This window comes from Peromyscus maniculatus, chromosome 3 (assembly GCF_049852395.1).
Source record: "Peromyscus maniculatus bairdii isolate BWxNUB_F1_BW_parent chromosome 3, HU_Pman_BW_mat_3.1, whole genome shotgun sequence".
Lineage (NCBI taxonomy): Eukaryota > Metazoa > Chordata > Mammalia > Rodentia > Cricetidae > Peromyscus > Peromyscus maniculatus.
In genome coordinates, this window is record NC_134854.1 from 49,200,904 (window position 1) to 49,218,230 (window position 17,327).

The 17,327-nt window shown below is 38.4% G+C and overlaps 1 protein-coding gene and 1 pseudogene across 2 annotated transcripts in view; both read left to right on the forward strand.

Annotated features, from left to right (window-relative positions):
• The window catches only part of Kel (Kell metallo-endopeptidase (Kell blood group)), a 76,994-nt gene that overhangs the window by 21,790 nt on the left and 37,877 nt on the right, over positions 1–17,327 (forward strand). The gene's annotated exons all lie outside the window — the stretch shown is intronic.
• On the forward strand, positions 2,290–6,578 carry LOC143272205 (ATP synthase F(1) complex subunit epsilon, mitochondrial pseudogene; annotated as a pseudogene).

The following is a 17,327-nucleotide window of genomic DNA, read 5'->3' on the forward strand; positions in this document are numbered from 1 at the left end:
AAATGCACTTAAGTTTTAAAAATATGCCTAAACTCTTTTCCCACATGTTATTTTGTGAGTACAAGTCCAGTTTTCACATGCAAACTGAATCAGCTCCATCGAACTCAGTTTTAAGTACATTTTGCAAGAGGTCCCATTTTTAGCCAAGTCACAGCTGAGCTTTCCTGTCAGCTAATTAGTACTTGTTCTTAAATTGGGCAGCTCCAATTCAAGCTAGATGAGATGCAATTTACTTCCTCTCCACTCTTAAAACTGTCTAAACTGTAAAATTCATGTTACTCTGTTTTTCCCTTTGTCTACCAGAGGGTTGGTTTAGTTCCATCCTGAGCAAGTCAGTAGAACTCAATAAATTCTGATGTTCGACTCTGAACAGTAATAGAATATTTTCTTCTAACATATTATATCTTTGGTTGCCAAGCAACGTTAAGTGGTTATAGTTGACTAATTTTGAAAAATTATGATAGTTAACTGTAATTCTCGAATGTCCACAATGCTGACCAGTTCAGAATGAATATTGTGGTCATATGAAATCCCTCTTGAGACTGAAAGACAAGGGAGTCTCTTTTTCCTGAGTTAAGGAGAAGAGGGAAGCCTTAGTCCCTAATTCATTGGATGACAGGATCAGTGTAAGGTATACAATTTGATACTCACCAAATTGGAGAAACCCCAAGCACTGGAAGATGCTTGTCTCTGAAGAAGATTGATGGGCTCAGCAGTTAAGAGCACTTGTTGCTTATGCAGAGGACTGAGGTTGTGTTTCTAGCACTCACTGGGTGGTTCACAACTGTATGTAACTTCAGTTCCTGGGAATCAAATACTCTCTTCTGGCCTTTGTAGACACTAAGCACACATGTGGTACACAGAAATACATACAGGCAAAGCCTCCCCCACACAAATTTTTTAAAAACTTAAAAATAAAGGTAAAGATTGACACGAATTAAGAACATAAGATGTCTTAAAGCACCCATTAATTTTGTTAGGTGGTTCTATCTTAGCTTATATTTTCTTATAGCAATGTTTAAAATAAACTAATATATTGATTTGCAGCTAATGTATTAAGTGAGCTAAATGTAAGGGAATTAAAAATAGAAGAGTTTCATTTTTTCTTCAACCATTGCCCTCAACATGCTTCAACAAACATCCCTTCTTTCCACTTGTATGGCATTTAAGGCAGACTCTGTCTGTACTGCACCTAATTAAAGACCATGTTCCCCGTTGGCCACTAGTGGCCATCAGTGTGGAGACTGTAGGTGAATAGCAAGAGTAGCCTGGTCTTTTACCCCTCCTTTGTCCTCCATCTATAGCCAGAGTCTGACACCATGTCAGAGAAAAGGAGATGAGGGGAAAAGCCCAAGACTTTTCACTCATCTGCAACTGTCTTTGCCTTAGCTGGTGATGCCTCTGTATACTTCATCACAGAAGTACATTTACATTTTACACTGCTTTATGATTATCTTCAACTCCTGTACTGTTTGTTTCATTCAAAGCTTTTCTTTTCTTTTTTTTTTTTTCTGATTTTCCGAGACAGGGTTTCTCTTGTGTAGCTTTGCGCCTTTCCTGGAACTTACTTGGTAGCCCAGGCTGGCCTCGAACTCACAGAGATCCGCCTGCCTCTGCCTACCGAGTGCTGGGATTAAAGGCGTGCGCCACCACCGCCCGGCTTCATTCAAAGCTTTTCAACACTGGAGTCTCCTTATCTTAGTAGGATAGCCTGCTGTGTGTGTGTGTGTGTGTGTGTGTGTGTGTGTGTGTGTGTGTGTGTGTGTGTAGGCCAGGGGACAACCTTAAGCATCTGCCTTCCTATTGTTGGGATTAAAAGCACGTGCTACCACATCAAACATTTTATGTGAGTTCTGGGGATCAAAGACTGGTCATCACGTTTGTAAGCCAAGTATTTTGCTGACTTATTGATCACTCCTGTTCCAGTGAGTAGGGTGTCCCTTTTGGATGAAGACTCTTCAAGATGAGTCACTCTTTCAATGGTATTCTCAAAAATCCCTGTATTTGTATCAGTGGAGAAAAAGCTCCCCACCATCCACCCTGGGAGCAGAGAGAGGAGCCCTCTCCTTTCTCAAATGGAGGATAGTTGTCCATTATTTCCTGGGACTATCTTCATGCTGCTCCTCTAGGACCCCCAGGGTGGGTGTATAGAGTAGGAGAGATGAGAGAGCTCATCTGTATGGGATAGCCACACACATGAGCCTTGTGGAGATGCCTTTTCATGTCTAGGGCATGCAGGCAAAAGAGAGATGAAATTCAACTCCTGTAAATTTCCTCTCTTCAGTAAATATGCGTCTCAGCCCTTTGGCCTGGATGGGTGGAGAAATAAAGGGCAGTGGTCCCGTTATCTTGCAGTATTGTCTCTGAAACTTTTCCCTAAGCATTTATTAGCACAAACATCTGTTTCCTGAGCTTTGACCTTAGCGGTGTTATAACAATGAAAAGTGTCCATTTCAATATTCTACTGTGGTGACCACGAGATCAGCAGTGTTTCAGGAGCAGTAGAAACAAGCCTGGGAGCAAACCTCAGAGGCCTTTGAAAGCTCAATGTGAAGTTAAAAGTTCAGACAAAGCCAAGGGTCCTATAATGAGAACAAGGAAAAAGAAGGTGTGACCAGGCAATGGGAGCTGCGGCTGGCCAACGGAACACTAGAGGGAAGGGACCACTCCTGGAGAAATAAAGCCCTCTTTGCCCACCCTCATTTGTATCCTGCAAGTTCACTCAAGACAGTTCCACCCTGAGCCAGAACAGGTTCTCCAAGAAGCAGACACTAAATAGACTCGAAGTCTGGGAGATTTCCTAGGAAAATGTGGCAAGAGAAGCCGAGGGGAGCCTAGGGTGTGGAAAGCTGGAAGAGCCCTCAGATCCTAACTCAAGTGAGAGTGCTCTGAAGGGGAAGGGGGAAAGTTGCATGAAAGAGTATGAGGCTGTAGGGAGATCCTGAAAATCCTGAAAATGAAGCCATGGAGTTGTTCTTGAGTCCATGTCACCGTTTTTAGTTGTCTCTGTCACCCACAGTGGGAGCAGCTTGTGAGAAGCAAGGATCAATGGGAAGAGGTGAAGGAGTTCATGGCAGGCAGCTGGCACTGCCAGTCATTTTTACTCCTTATCATTAGAAGTAGGACCGGATATGACAGGTGCATTTGCATGGCCACTGTACAGTCTACACAGCGAGTGAGTGAAAAATATACTCCCCTTACTCTTTTGGAGTTGTGACCTTACCGCCCAATCTTATCTTTCCTTCTCTACTGTTCTTCATTGGCAGTCTGCTCATGTCCTCACCCAGCAAGATACTTTTCTTTTTCTTTTTCCTTTTTTTTCCCTTTAACACTGCTGCAGTTCAGAAAGGAGGTTACTTCCCAGTGGTCCTATTTCCAAGTAGCATGTGAGTTTGGAATTTAGACATAAAGTCAACTGGGGGACCATAGTTGTAGATATAGAACTAATGTAGAGCCCAAAATCCAAGAGATGGAAAGAAAAGAAAGCCTCATGTGTTTTATAAAAGAGGGGTGAAAAGAGAGCAGAGGTAAAGATCAGTGTGGACGTTAAAGATAATTTCTAAGGTATCGAAAGATTTTTTTTTTTTTTTTGCTTTTGTTCTCTGGACCACTTGTTTACTGATTAAATGTGTTCTCTGACATTTTCATATATAGTGCTTTCTGATTACTCTCACATTCCACCCTCTGCTATTCCCTCCCCTCCTGAGCACCCCCTCCCAACACCTTCCTACATGTCTCTTCCTCATATTCAAGTCTTTTTGCTTTGTTTGTATTCCACTGCCTTTAACCAGGGTCGACTTTGTAATTACGGGTTTGGAGCCATTCCTTGGAACCAGGTGGGCTCATATCTGATATACACTGAAGACAATGTCTGCCTCCCAGAATCCATCAATATCCAACAGTTTGTCAGGGAGGTGTTTAAGATATGCAATCCAGGAAGACTCAGGGCTTCTGGGCGTTATGTAAATTGAAAGGATAAAACAGAAATCTGCCAGCTGTTAGTTGGCTTCAGATTTGCCCCTAAGAGGTCAACAAAGGCTTTGAAGTCAGCCTTTGCTCTCTCTGAACAGGCAGTTGGTTTGGAAGGGACTTCTGCCTTTTGTTACAGAGTTTATGCAAGGCTTTGATTAACCAGACTCTAACATGTTTCTCAGGTTTTCTCCCCAGGGCTCAGCAACTGTTTGTGCTCCCAGAGAGAGGACAGATCAATCTGTAATAAATCATCTAGGGTTATGTGTCTCCTTAAATGACAAAGCTTCAGCATAAATTTATACACTTTCCCTTAAGGAGATCAGTTAAAATTATGGCATGCTAGACATGAGAGGAAATGATGCAAATGTAAGACACTGAGAAGCAGAAACTAGTACTATTCTTGCTCTGAAATAGTATGCATATCTGGAAAACTCAAGAGAAGAAAGAAAGAAAGAAACAAAAAAACTCAGTAAGATAATTTGGTAAAGTAACTGAGCACCTAATTTATGTCCGGGATTAAAAGCTTTTATGTAAACAAATAATTTAGAAAATATAACAGCAGAAAAGAGTTGTATTTACAAAAGCAAACACCAAGAAGTAATAGCAGGAATAGACTTAGCAAGGAAAGGCTCCCATGTGGAAGCTCCAGGGTGTCTTTTAGGCGCTCAGAAGACTAAAACCAATGGAAAAGTGAACTTAAAAACACAGAGGGGATTCTCTAAACCTACCCACAAAAGCCATACAATCAACTCAAAATATCAATAGTATTTTTTTTGACACACAAACTGATTAAATTGTAATTTAGAAAAATAAATGAGCAGTAGCCTTTGTTTTTTTCCCTCTAAAGATGGCCTGGGATGTGGCTTGGCGCGCGGGGGTGGGGGTGGGGGGGGGGTGGGTATACTTGACTCACATTTGCAAATCCCTGGCTTCTACCTTCAGGATCACAAAGAAAAAACAACAACAACAACTCCCAAACACAAAGACAAAGAGACAAATACAAACTAATTAGACCCATGGCAATGTTAACAATGATAGCCATATTAAATGAAAAGAACTCTATCTGTAAAGCAGATTATAAAGCTATTATAAGAGCACTTGAGTATTATCAGTAAGGAAAAATGAATTATTCAATAAATGGTCAACGTAGGTAATCATCTAGAAGAAATACCTTAAAACCAGTACTTCATATATTCCGCCAGAATGAATTTGAAGTGTATGAACCTTTTAAATGTAAAACATCATAAATTTAACATAAGATTTCCAGAATCCACAACTCTGGAGACTTTGTGGTGGCATACTGGTAACAGGCTGAGCTCTGTTGCATCCGATTCTCCTCCCAGATTTGTGAGGAAGTATTGAGGCAGGCACAGAAGACAGAACTCAGAGCAAACGCTGAGATTTCTGGCAGCAGTGTAAAAACTGTGAAGGAAAAAAAAAAGAGGAATAATCAATCATAGCCTGAAGTCACATCTGCAAGGTGAAGATGTGTGTGCCTGTTATGGCACATCAAGTCTGTCTCACTTCTCTGGATAAACAGTAGCAGACTTCTTCATAAATCAGCAATGCCTGTTATTTAAAAATATGGCTCACTTTTTAGAACAAGTAAAATAATTCATACAGGGATGGTTAAGCTATTCCAAAGGATAAAATAAAACACAAAAGCAAAGGTTGAAAAATTTAACCTTATTAAGAATGTTTTCAGTTATGATGATTCACACCACCTCAAACAAAACAATGTACAAAGGATCTGGGAAACATACTTGCAACCTACACCATTGACTGGTGGGCCCACGGTATAAACAAGATGAACAGGTCAATAAGAAAAATTACAAACAACCAAATGAAAAAATGGGCAAAAGGTAAAAAGATATGAGAACATCATCTTCATTACTGGTAAAGAGAACAAAGAATTAAAGCTATACTGAGATGCCTATTTAACTTATTATGTTGCTAATGCCAACAATTTCTATAATACACTGAGGGAAAATAGTGTAAAGTTGCAAATACTTACCCTTTGGTATAGTGATCCTTCTAAGGATTGTAATTCAGACACTCAGGCAATGGAAAGTAATATATGAATTTGATTACTAAGTACGTCATTGAGCATAGAAGCAACAGACCCAAAGCAAATATTTGCTGGTAAAGAACAGTCACATCAACAAGAGCACACTTTTATAGAGGAATACTCTGGAACCATTAAAATGTAACAGATAAGTTGGTGTGATGGTGCATGCATATGACCCCAGCAGTCAGGGGTCTGAAGTTGAAGGACTGGAGGTTTGAGGCCAGTCTGTGCTATGAAAGACATATTTGCACTTCACTACCATTTGTTCAAAAAGGGAAAACACTGCATGCAGAAGATTATATATATATATTTGATAAAATGTGTAACATTGGGAAAGGAGGGTCATATAGTACTAAGCAAAGAAAGGTGATTTATAGTTTTTTTCTGTTTTGATTTGTATGTTATGCTTTGATTCTTTAATATTTAAGCTTGGTGATGTTTTCCTTAGATATTTGAGGAGTTTAAATCTTTTGTACTGAAGATAGTATGGTCTTCAATCTATTGCTATCATAATTAATAACTACATAAGGAGACTATTCATCTAGATAGACTTTTCATGTATCTATTTTCATATATAAATCATATGTATACTATATGTGTAAATAAAATTCAACTATAATATCTTTCAAGAACATAGAAACAAATCATAAAATAGCAAAATAAACCTGCAAGAAGAGAAAGTAGAAACCACAAGGCCTGTGAACCAGGTGAAGTTTAGAGAGTTCACTCACATGACATCTGCTGGACTTCCTTTAATCTGTTTGCTTATATTTTACAGATAGTTATAATCAATTTTGAGGAAAGGATTTGCTCATATATGCTGACAAGAAGGGCCGGGGCCTTCTGTGAGCACCAAGTGCTATAGCAGTTCACAGCTGAGGACCAGGCTGTGGGAAAAGAAGCTCTGCAGAGCTCTTCCCAGATCAGCAGCCATTTTGTTCCTTTAGAGGAAGACTGTAACATCCTTCAGACAGCCTGATGTTACTCTGAGGGACGAAGAAGACTTTCAGGTGTGTTCAGTAGCATGCTGAGACTGAAAACAAAGGAAGGAGACAGAAGGGAAGAGAAAGGGAAGAGGGAGGGGAAGAGGAAAGGGAAGAAAAGTTTGCCTGAAGTCTAAACTTGGGCACTCTGAGAAACACAACGATATATTTCAGGTTGTTGGTGATTTAGAGTCTGTTTTGAAAATGCACCCAAAATGCCAGAATTTCTTTCTATAACAGAATGAAAAATTAACAGAAAGTTTCAACAAATGAAAACATCTGCATTGAAAATTGACAGGAGATATGGCAAACAAACAAACAAACAAAAAATCAAAACCAAAAGCACAAGAAGCCAAACCAAACCAAAACTATTTTAGCACAAGAAAACAATTTCATATTTCACAGAAGCTCAGAAACAACTTATACTTTACAATGGAATGGCTCTAGAAATCACTATCAGAATGTAAAGGGGGATAATATTTGTTAGGGAAGAAATGAGAGTAATTAAGCAGTCATTAATCCTAGACAGGTTAGAATCAAAGGATGGCAATGTAATGATTAACCACAATAATGTTATTAAGGATATTGTTGATGCACTCTTTGACCCAGCTACCCATTTCTAGGAATTGTTCCTCCAGGTACTGTCACAGAGGGCACAGAGTTATATATACAAAGATATATCTGTACTTGTTGGGAACACACATATCCTATCCTTTGAAATAATAAAACTAGAAGCAACTTACACGCATAATAAAAGGGGATGAATGAAACAAATACTATTATATTCCTACAGTGGAATGCTTTGTAGTTTTAAGATACTATGTACATACTGAAATACAAAACTGACTACAACAAAGAAAAGATAAAGTTGGAGAACATTACGCAAAGAATCACATATGTTTAAAAATTTTTTTGTATGTGTTTGGATACAGCTAGAAAGAGAATTAGAAAGCTACAAGCCAAACAGTTGATTGAGGATTTGAAGAAACAGACACTAGATAATACACTTTTACATTACTTGATACTATACAAAACATTTGGTCTTTACCATTTTGCTGTTGGAAAATGATGGTGTTCCCTTTAACTCGCAGTGGCTCCTCTTCCACTTGGACACCACGTGTGTTTTCACCCCCTACTTTCTCCATCACCATTTTTAACTCTGTCATAGTTCCCTTTCTACTTTCATGACCTGCACTCTCACTCATATCCACACATGTGCATAATATAAGTATTTAAAGCTAGGGTACACATATGAGAGAGCATTGATATTTACCATTTTGAATCTGGGTAACCACATTTCATATAATAATTTCCAGGTCCATACTCTTTCCTGAAATTTCATTTTTCTTTAGCGAGTTTGGGAAGGAGAAGTGAAGAAGGTCAACAAAAGCAAGTTATGTTTGATGACACCATGATGAAACTGATTTTGGATGCCAATTACAAGATAAATATTATAAGGCAGGAGAAGTTTTGAGAAAGTTCTTAAATATAATAAAATATAATTAATGTACAAAAAAGAATATTGTTAATCGTGAGAAGTTCATCAGTAGGGCAAATCAAAAATTCAAAACTGAAGTATAATTTTTTTAAATTAAGCATTAAAAATGACAGAACTTGCTTGAGCACATCATAGTACTAATGTGTCTCAGAGTGAAAGGGATTTTTGTGTAAGTGTTGTCAATTGAGTACATTGTTATAATGACTAGGGATTGTTCTGGCCAGACCGTTTCCTTCTCTTGTAAAATACATCTTCCCTTCTATAAACATTTGTCTCAGATTATATAGTTACTTCTTAAAGAATATACTCCTACTAGACTAGACAACAGGCTTGATAGCCCCTAACCTGGGCCAATCACATAGTCCCTTATCCCCAGAATAAATGATGATGTGGGTTTCCAAGAAATACCAATAACAGCTGTTTGTCAGCATTGTTAAAAACTGGACTTGGGCCAGGCGGTGGTGGCGCACGCCTTTAATCCCAGCACTCGGGAGACAGAGCCAGGCAGATCTTTGTGAGTTTGAGGCCAGCCTGGTCTACAGAGTGAGATCCAGGACAGGCACCAAAACTATACAGAGAAATCCTGTCTCGAAAAACAAAACATAACAAATAACCAAACAAACAAACAAAAACAGCTGGACTTGAAGGAGAGTCTTTTTTTTTTTTTTAATGGTAGGACTCACAAGTGCATCCTTTACACATACATAGAGGAAGCAAGGTGGTCCAAGGTAGCAGAGCCAATGTTAGAGGCTGAAATGTAAACAGCCCTTCTGCACTACTGTTTCACTTCCCTCTATGGTTATATGAGAAAATGAGTTTCTTTCTGAATACAGCAGGGCTGGCCAAGTATCTGTCACAACCGGAAACATGCTCACATGCTCGCTAACAGAGAAAATAAGGATCATACAGTACATCTGCTTTTCCTACCTTCTTTTCAATGGCAACGTAATAATGTATGAGTCCAACTATGAACTCATAGAGTAATCTGAACTCAAAGATTGCAGATTAAGGTGACTACAACTTTTAGAACCCAAACCATAAAATCCTGAAGTGGAAAAATAAAAAAAATAAAATCCTGGTATCAGACATTCTTAAAGAAAACCTTGTTGGGTATGGTAATATATACATGTAGTCCTAGTACTCAGAAGACCAAGGCAGGAAGATCAGGACAGCAGAGACACACGATGAGGTACTGTTTCCAAAGACTAAACAAACTAATAAATCAAACCACTCTTATTCTCCTATCCCTCTAAACACCCTTCTCCCCTCTCTTTCTGGTTGAAGGAACATTTATTTGGAAAGAAAAAAAAGGGAGGAAGATTTTTGCAGTTCCTTGCGCTAACTTGCTGACCTCATATATCATTTCTAACTAACACTTAAAGGTAATGTTTTAGCAGCTTACAGTGGTAAGAAAAGCATCTCAAAAAGATGATGTTGAGAACTCTGGCAGCCACTGGATTGATAACATAATCAACATAATGATGAATTCAGCACCATATAAGAGACTAGCAAAGAAAATTACAGGTGGTGGATAAGTGCAAAAAATATATTCAATACTGAAAATGTAACATTTAATATGAAGTTCCACAGCCTCAGTTCTGAATGCCTATTGAAACCATATAGAAGTTCATAGAGTTGTATAGATTTAGGATCTGGTTAATTGAGGCATGTGATATTTTAATTTATTTGTAAGTACTTTTTATAATAAAAGTTTCTAACATTGGAAAAAGAAAAAGAAATTAAAAAGATATACATTCAGACATAGAAAAATTAGTATAAAATATCAGAAAAGAAAAATGGATAATTTATGTTTTCTGTTTAATTATAAACATAAGTAAAAATATTTTCATGATTTACAATGTAGAATTTAATTAAATAAAGTTATCTTCAACCATTTTTGGAGAACATGTAACACAATCACAGGGAAACCCTGTCTTGACAAAAAAACCACAAACAAACAAACAAACAGACAAACAAATATATAAATGCTTCTGTAAGTTGATTTTTGTCTTTGTTTTTGAGACAAGGTCTTTAAGTATCCTTGGCTGGACTGGATCTTTCTGTGTAGACCTAACTGGCCTCAAACTTGTGGCAATCCTCCTACCTCTGCCTTCTGAGTTCTGGTCATAACACTGAGAAAAGTCCCTAACGCAGAAAATTGGTACTCAAGTAAGCTATTGCTGTGATAAACCTGACAATGTGGTTCTTTGGCTTTTGGAACTGATTTGTGGGAGAAATACGGAAGAATGTGAAATTGCAGACCACAGAAGTTCCAGAAGAACTCTTAAAGCAGTTGATGAGTAATTCTGGTAGGAATGTGGAAAACCAGAAAGAGTTGCAGATGGTGAAGGTCAGGATCATGAAGTTTCAGACAGGAACAAGGGCTTTGTCAGCAGTCTGTTTAAAGCTCATACATGTTGTTGTACTCAGTAAAGGGATCTCGCTATTTTCTGCTTATGTACTGAAAAATTGAGTGAGGCTGAATTAAAAAACAATGCACTAAGTCATTGATAAATTTCAAGACAGTATACCATCATGTAACTTGGCTGTTGCTAACTGTTTTCAAGGTATATGGTGCTGATTCAAAGCAAAAAGAGGAGCAGAAAGACTGGGGGGGGGACACAGATTGTTGGGGAAAGGGATCAAAATTGTAGACAATGGTGGTGCAAACAAAATAGCTGTAATTGTTAGAGATTAGTACCATTAAAGAGAATTTAGGAACTTTGCATCTAGATAATAGAAAGGTGCCTCGGGAAAATTCTACCCACGGAGAGCTCAAGGGTATTAAGATGCAAGCTCATTTGAAAAACTTTCATTTGAAAAGGTAGTTCTCACACAAAAAGAGTCCGCCAATGCAGGACCACTTCGAAGGTTCAACCATGAAGATGCACAGAGGCTGCCGCAACTGTGGCCAAAGAGCCAAGGGTAGGTCTTGAGCTGATGACAGACCTGTAGATCACCCATGTGGTTCTGGTTTTGTAGGTATGTAAAACGCAAGAGTTACAGAATCATGAAGGCATGGATTAATGTTCCAGAAAGCCGTTGATGACAGGAAATGCAAGGCAGGGTCAGACTCCCAGCGGAGAGACCCTGACCCTGAAAGACCATTGTCAGAAGCTGTGAAAATGAAACCTAGATTGAAATAGAGACCCAGGACATTGGAGATGCCAGAAACATGGGGCATCCACCAACAAAAACTCAGGCGAGAAGCAGAGCTATGCCAGGTGAGATTACATATGCTGCAGGTGGCAAAGCTATAGGATCTGTAATACCCAAGCTTATTTCAGCCCATATGATGTTGCCGTCATATCCAAATGTCATAGGTGCTGCTATTTTTTTTTTAAACTCTTAACTATTCTTTCTATGTTCCCATTTCTTCCTTTTAGAATGGGAACATTTAATCTATGACTGCATGGTAAAAGTCTGTAACTTCATTTTTTTTTAAACAGGGCTCAGAGTTAAGAGATTACTCGAGTATCCAATAGACTCTGTGCTTTGGACTTTGTCCAGCAGTGTTGGAACTGGAAGACTAAGGGAATGTTTGCAGTTGGACTGAATGGACTGTGCATTGTTAGAATGTCTTGGGCCTGTGAAGGGTGGAGAGGAATGTTATACTTTGAATGTGAGTCATCTCCTGTGGAATCACATGTTTTGGACCACTGTCCCCAGCTATACATCTATTTGGTGAAGGTTATGGAATCTTTAGAACGAATGGTCTAATTGAAGGATGTGGGTCACAGGGTGCTGGGCCTTGGGGACTAGAACTAAGCTCCAAATCTGGACCTAGTCTGTCTCTGCTTCCTAGTTGATGCCACAATGTAACATGATGTTGCTGCCATGGAATTGCCTGTTCCCATGCCTTTGCCACATGATGGATTACATCCCCTCAAACCATGAGCTCCAAATAAATAATTCTTCCTTTAAATTACTTTTTTGGGGGACAGGTATTGGGCACAGCAAAGAGAGAAGGAACTAATACAGCATACACATCAGAACGTCAGTATTTCTTACTTCCTGGGTCAGAGAGAATCAGAATTAGGCTTAGCAATATAACGACTCCATTCCCTAGAGTCAAACTTATATTTCTTTTTATTTTGGTAGAATTCAATGTTTTGAGGAGATCTCAAACAGTAGAGGATAGCGAGTGCAGAAAATGTGAACACCAGGCAGAAGTGAAAAGGAATAATTGCTGGTGATTCATCTCTTCATCCAGTTGAGTGCCAAGGGATCAGGAAGAAGACTCTGGCTCTCCAGGGAGCAGTGATGGTATAATGGAGGTAGAGTCCTTCCTTACAGAAGTTACAGGCAGAAATGGAGGTACAACTCTAGCGCACTAAACGTCAAGGTAGCATTTAGGAAGGCATGGGGACTTAGCCACCGACTACACACTTTAGAAATAACAGATTTCATCACCAACTCCCTCTACCATAAAGATAAGATCTTTGCCATCATTGTTCTTGATTTCAATTACTCCTAGAGAATGGAGATTCTAAAGAGTGAGAAAGTCAAGGATTAAGATTATTAAGATTAATAAATGAAAATAAATAAATGAAATTTTTTTAAAAATGTAGGCAATTCAACTATCCAAGCAAATCTGACAAATTAAAAAAATTAGTCAAGAAAAATCTAAATATATCTGTTTATAGTTGTCACCCAAAGAATGTCCTAAATAGGTCATAAAATTATCTTTAAGATGTCAGCTACCAACCTCGTAGGAGCAAGAATTCTGCCTAACACATGCTTTAACCACAACACATTTAAGAAAGAATAATGAAAATATGAACAAATTGCTTAATTTCTTGAGATATTAAAATACTTTTTTATAAGTAAAAATTGGCTTAGGAAAGAAATTAGGAATGCAATAAAAATCTATTTTAAAGTAATAATAAACACAGCTCTGAATATCAAAATGTGATGGGATGTGGCCAAAACAGTGTTTAGAAGAAAATGTACTCATTTAAAGGTCTTTAATAAGAAGGAAAAAAGAACCATTAATGAGAAAAAGCTAATATACTATAAATTCAGGAACAGAACAAAGCACTGATCCATGGAAAAACTAAATATAATATGTAAGTGTAAAATGATAACCTAGAAAATAAAGGGCATAATCATATATAAAACTAAGAGCTGAGTATATGACAAAGGAAGAGAATTTATAGATCTGGGATAACAATCTAGTTTCTAAAGCTAGCTGTTAAATGGCTATACCGATTTGTTGTCTCCAATTAAAAACCACCAATATGTACTTGTATACACACACACACACACACACACACACACACACACACACTTGCATACACAAGATTGAAATCTTAACACTACCAGACTTCATCTCTTTTGTTTCCCTCTCTGTTCTCGCTATCTTTTTTTCATCATGTTGAAGAAGCCCATGCTATGTCCTCATCTCTGAGCCTTTGGCTTTAAAGATAATACATACAAATTTAGACTTCCAAGTTGGTCTCCAGCCTTGATCTTTCTTGAGCTTGAAAAAAACCACAGATGATACTTTATTTAAACACACGCACACACAATTTACCATACGTGTTTTTGTGTACATTATCTCATTTATCAGGAAATGACAAATCACCTCTTTAAGTAATTAGTGTGTAAAATAGTGGGTTTCACCTAGGTGATCAGCGCTAAACACATATACATATGAGCATTCTTAAATGGATTCATAGGATAAGTGTGTGTGTGTGTGTGTACTGGGGGAGTTGCAGAGAGGCAAGGGGGTATTGGAAATGATGGAGATACAGTATTTATGTATGATATTCTCAAATATTTTAATTAAAATAATAATTGGATTCATTATTATATTTTCACAGTTGTATATCATGATACTTTGCTAATATTCCCCTCTTTTGTGATTTTTTTTTTTAGATTCTTAGTGGACATTTCTACTTCACTGTATAGTAGGCAGTCTCAAATTTATATGTCTAAAAACCAAACTCTTCACAAAAAACCACTCACAACTCATTCTTTTCTTCAGAAAATGGTGTCACTACCATTACAGGCACCAAACTCTGACAGAGTACTATCTAGCCATGCCCCAGTTTCATCTTGCATGGGACCCATCAACTAGCCTTAATGCAATAATTTGATGATTCTCTCTCTCTCTCTCTCTCTCTCTCTCTATATATATATATATATATATATATATATATAATGTATTTATAGGTATGTCTATATATCTACTATATGTATCTCTATATCATCTATCTATTATTCTAACTAGCTACCATCTATCTATTTATTTTTTCATCCACCCATGTTCTGTTTTCTTACTATCTCTTTAACTCAGGTCTTCATTATTATAACTCAGGCCTTCATTAAGCATCCTATACTTAATGAAGCCTTCTAAAACTCAGGTCTACATTAAGTATCCTTCCTGCTTCCATTTAAGACCACTACCATAAGATTCCCAAAAATCCTTTGTAAACTATCCAGTGACTTAATACCACATAAGGAAGTCTATGAAGTCTTCCCACAAACCACCTCCTGTTGATTTCTACACTACTGTTCAAATGCCAAACAGCCCCATTAAAGAGGGTATCTCACTATCACCCCCTCCATCTTTGTATCTCCCTGTTTCCTGCTTTATTTTTTCATACCAGTTATCACTCCCTGGTGAGTTATTGATATGGTTGTTGCCTACCTACCTTTCCCCCAGCCATGCTAGAAAACTATGTGTGCTCTTTCTCTGCCCTATTACACTAGAACTTTTTATGTATTCAAAATTATCTAAGCAAGAAGATGGAGTGGAGCCACAGAGAAGGTAGTTCATTGTCTGAAACCGAGGAAGAACTTTATATATTTAGGTCAGAGGCAAAGACCATATATATACATACATACATATATATGTATATATATTGAGATCAAGGTAAGTACAATAAGCAAGAAGCTTTCAGTAGATGCTAGAGGTTATTGTTTTGCATTGAGAATAATTTCAGAACTCAGGCCCTGGTGATAATGAATGTCTTCTAGAATGAGAATAGGACTGGAGATGGTACCATATTTATTGATAGATGATATCAATAAATATGAGGATGGGCATGGTAGACCTAGAATGCATATTTCTCAGAGTGAACCTCCAGATATGAATGGAACACTTTACCTTTAACTCACCTCTATTCACAGAAGGTGAATCAAAAGATTGAAGCCCCTAGATGACTCTTCTATGTTCAGGTGCTGTGTGGAGAGGAAGTGTTAGGAGAGTGTTGGAAGTTTATTGGGTCAATGTGTGGGTCTTTGGCTTCTACCAGGGGAAGAGTAGCATTTCTCAGTGGGATTCAATAGGATTTACCTTAATTGCCTGGCCTGGGTGAATAACCTTTAGCTTCAGATAGCTACAGCTGGACAGCCTCTAGGTCATCTTTTTGAGGGTTGATAAAATGTGGTTTCAACCCTAATCAAAAGTGCTTAGGCATTCCAAGTTCAACTGACCCAAAATCTTTTAAATATTGTCAGCACTTTTAACAACACTTACATTTCAGCATAGCCTTGGCATCCAAACTCAGAGTGCTGCACTAAAATCAAGCTATATCCACCAGTTCTATATTTACAGACCTCAGGCTTTAGAAAATTGAGAGGACAATCTGGAAAGCAAAGTAAGAACATTTCACTTAAAAATAGGATTTGCCGGGGGAGATTTCAAGTCCCCCAAAGACAATTATCTGTAACTAAGTCAGCTATACAAATGTATCTGGAGTAGATTTGTAGGCATTCTAAACATTTGCATATTGTCTAACGATAAATATGGACAAACATCATCTTGCTCAGTAAAAGTAAAGTCATCTTGTGCTACACCTCTGAGAAACTGGTATTAGGGACATTGAACTTGGTATCAAGGCAGTTTCTCTCTTTTAATTGTATCTTTCTGAGAACCCACTTCATTTTCTGGATAGATCTTCACAAGCTCTGGGACCAAATGCTTTCTTACTATGCCTGAATAATGCTGGAGAGAGAGCTACTCTTCTCAACAAAGATAAATATTAAACTTAAGAAAACCAGACTCTACTCCTGAGTCACTGACTATAAAAAGGAGGGTGTCGGCCACTGGTGGCCTTAGATGTATGTATTACTTTCTTCTTACAGTGACAAAACAGGTGATCAGAGCAACTTAGAAAAGAGTTTAATGGGCTTATGGGGCTGGAGAGATGGCTCAGAGGTTAAGAGCGCTGGCTGCTCTTCCAGAGGTCCTGAGTTCTATTCCCAGCAACCACATGGTGGCTCACAACCATCTGTAATGAGATCTGGTGCCCTCTTCTGGCCTGCAGGGGTACATGCAGACAGAACACTGTATACATAATAAATAACTAGAGAGAGAGAGAGAGAGGGAGGGAGGGAGGGAGGGAGGGAGGGAGGGAGGGAGGGAGGGAGAGAGAGAGAGAGAGAGAGAGAGAGAGAGAGAGAGAGAGAGAGAGAGAGAGAGAGAGAGAGATTGTTGTCAGGAGGGACAGCAGCAAGGCAGGTATGACAGCAAAATAGGACGCCGAGAGCTTGCATCCTTTACCACAAGCACAAAGCAGAGAAAGCCAGCAGGAAGTGCTGCAGATCTATAAACACTCAAAGCCCGCACCCAGTGGTGTGCTTCTCCCATCAACGCTTCACTTCACAACCTCCCCAAGCAGTGCCTCTTGGGGACTGGGAACCAGATATCCAACTCCCTGAGCCTGTGGGGGACATTTTTCATTCATCCGCCACCCTAGGACTTTTCTTGAGCTAATCATATTGTGTAGAGCAATGAAGTAACAGCAGCTGGTTTAGGTTAAATAGGCGAAGGGTATAGAATTAACCACATATAAAT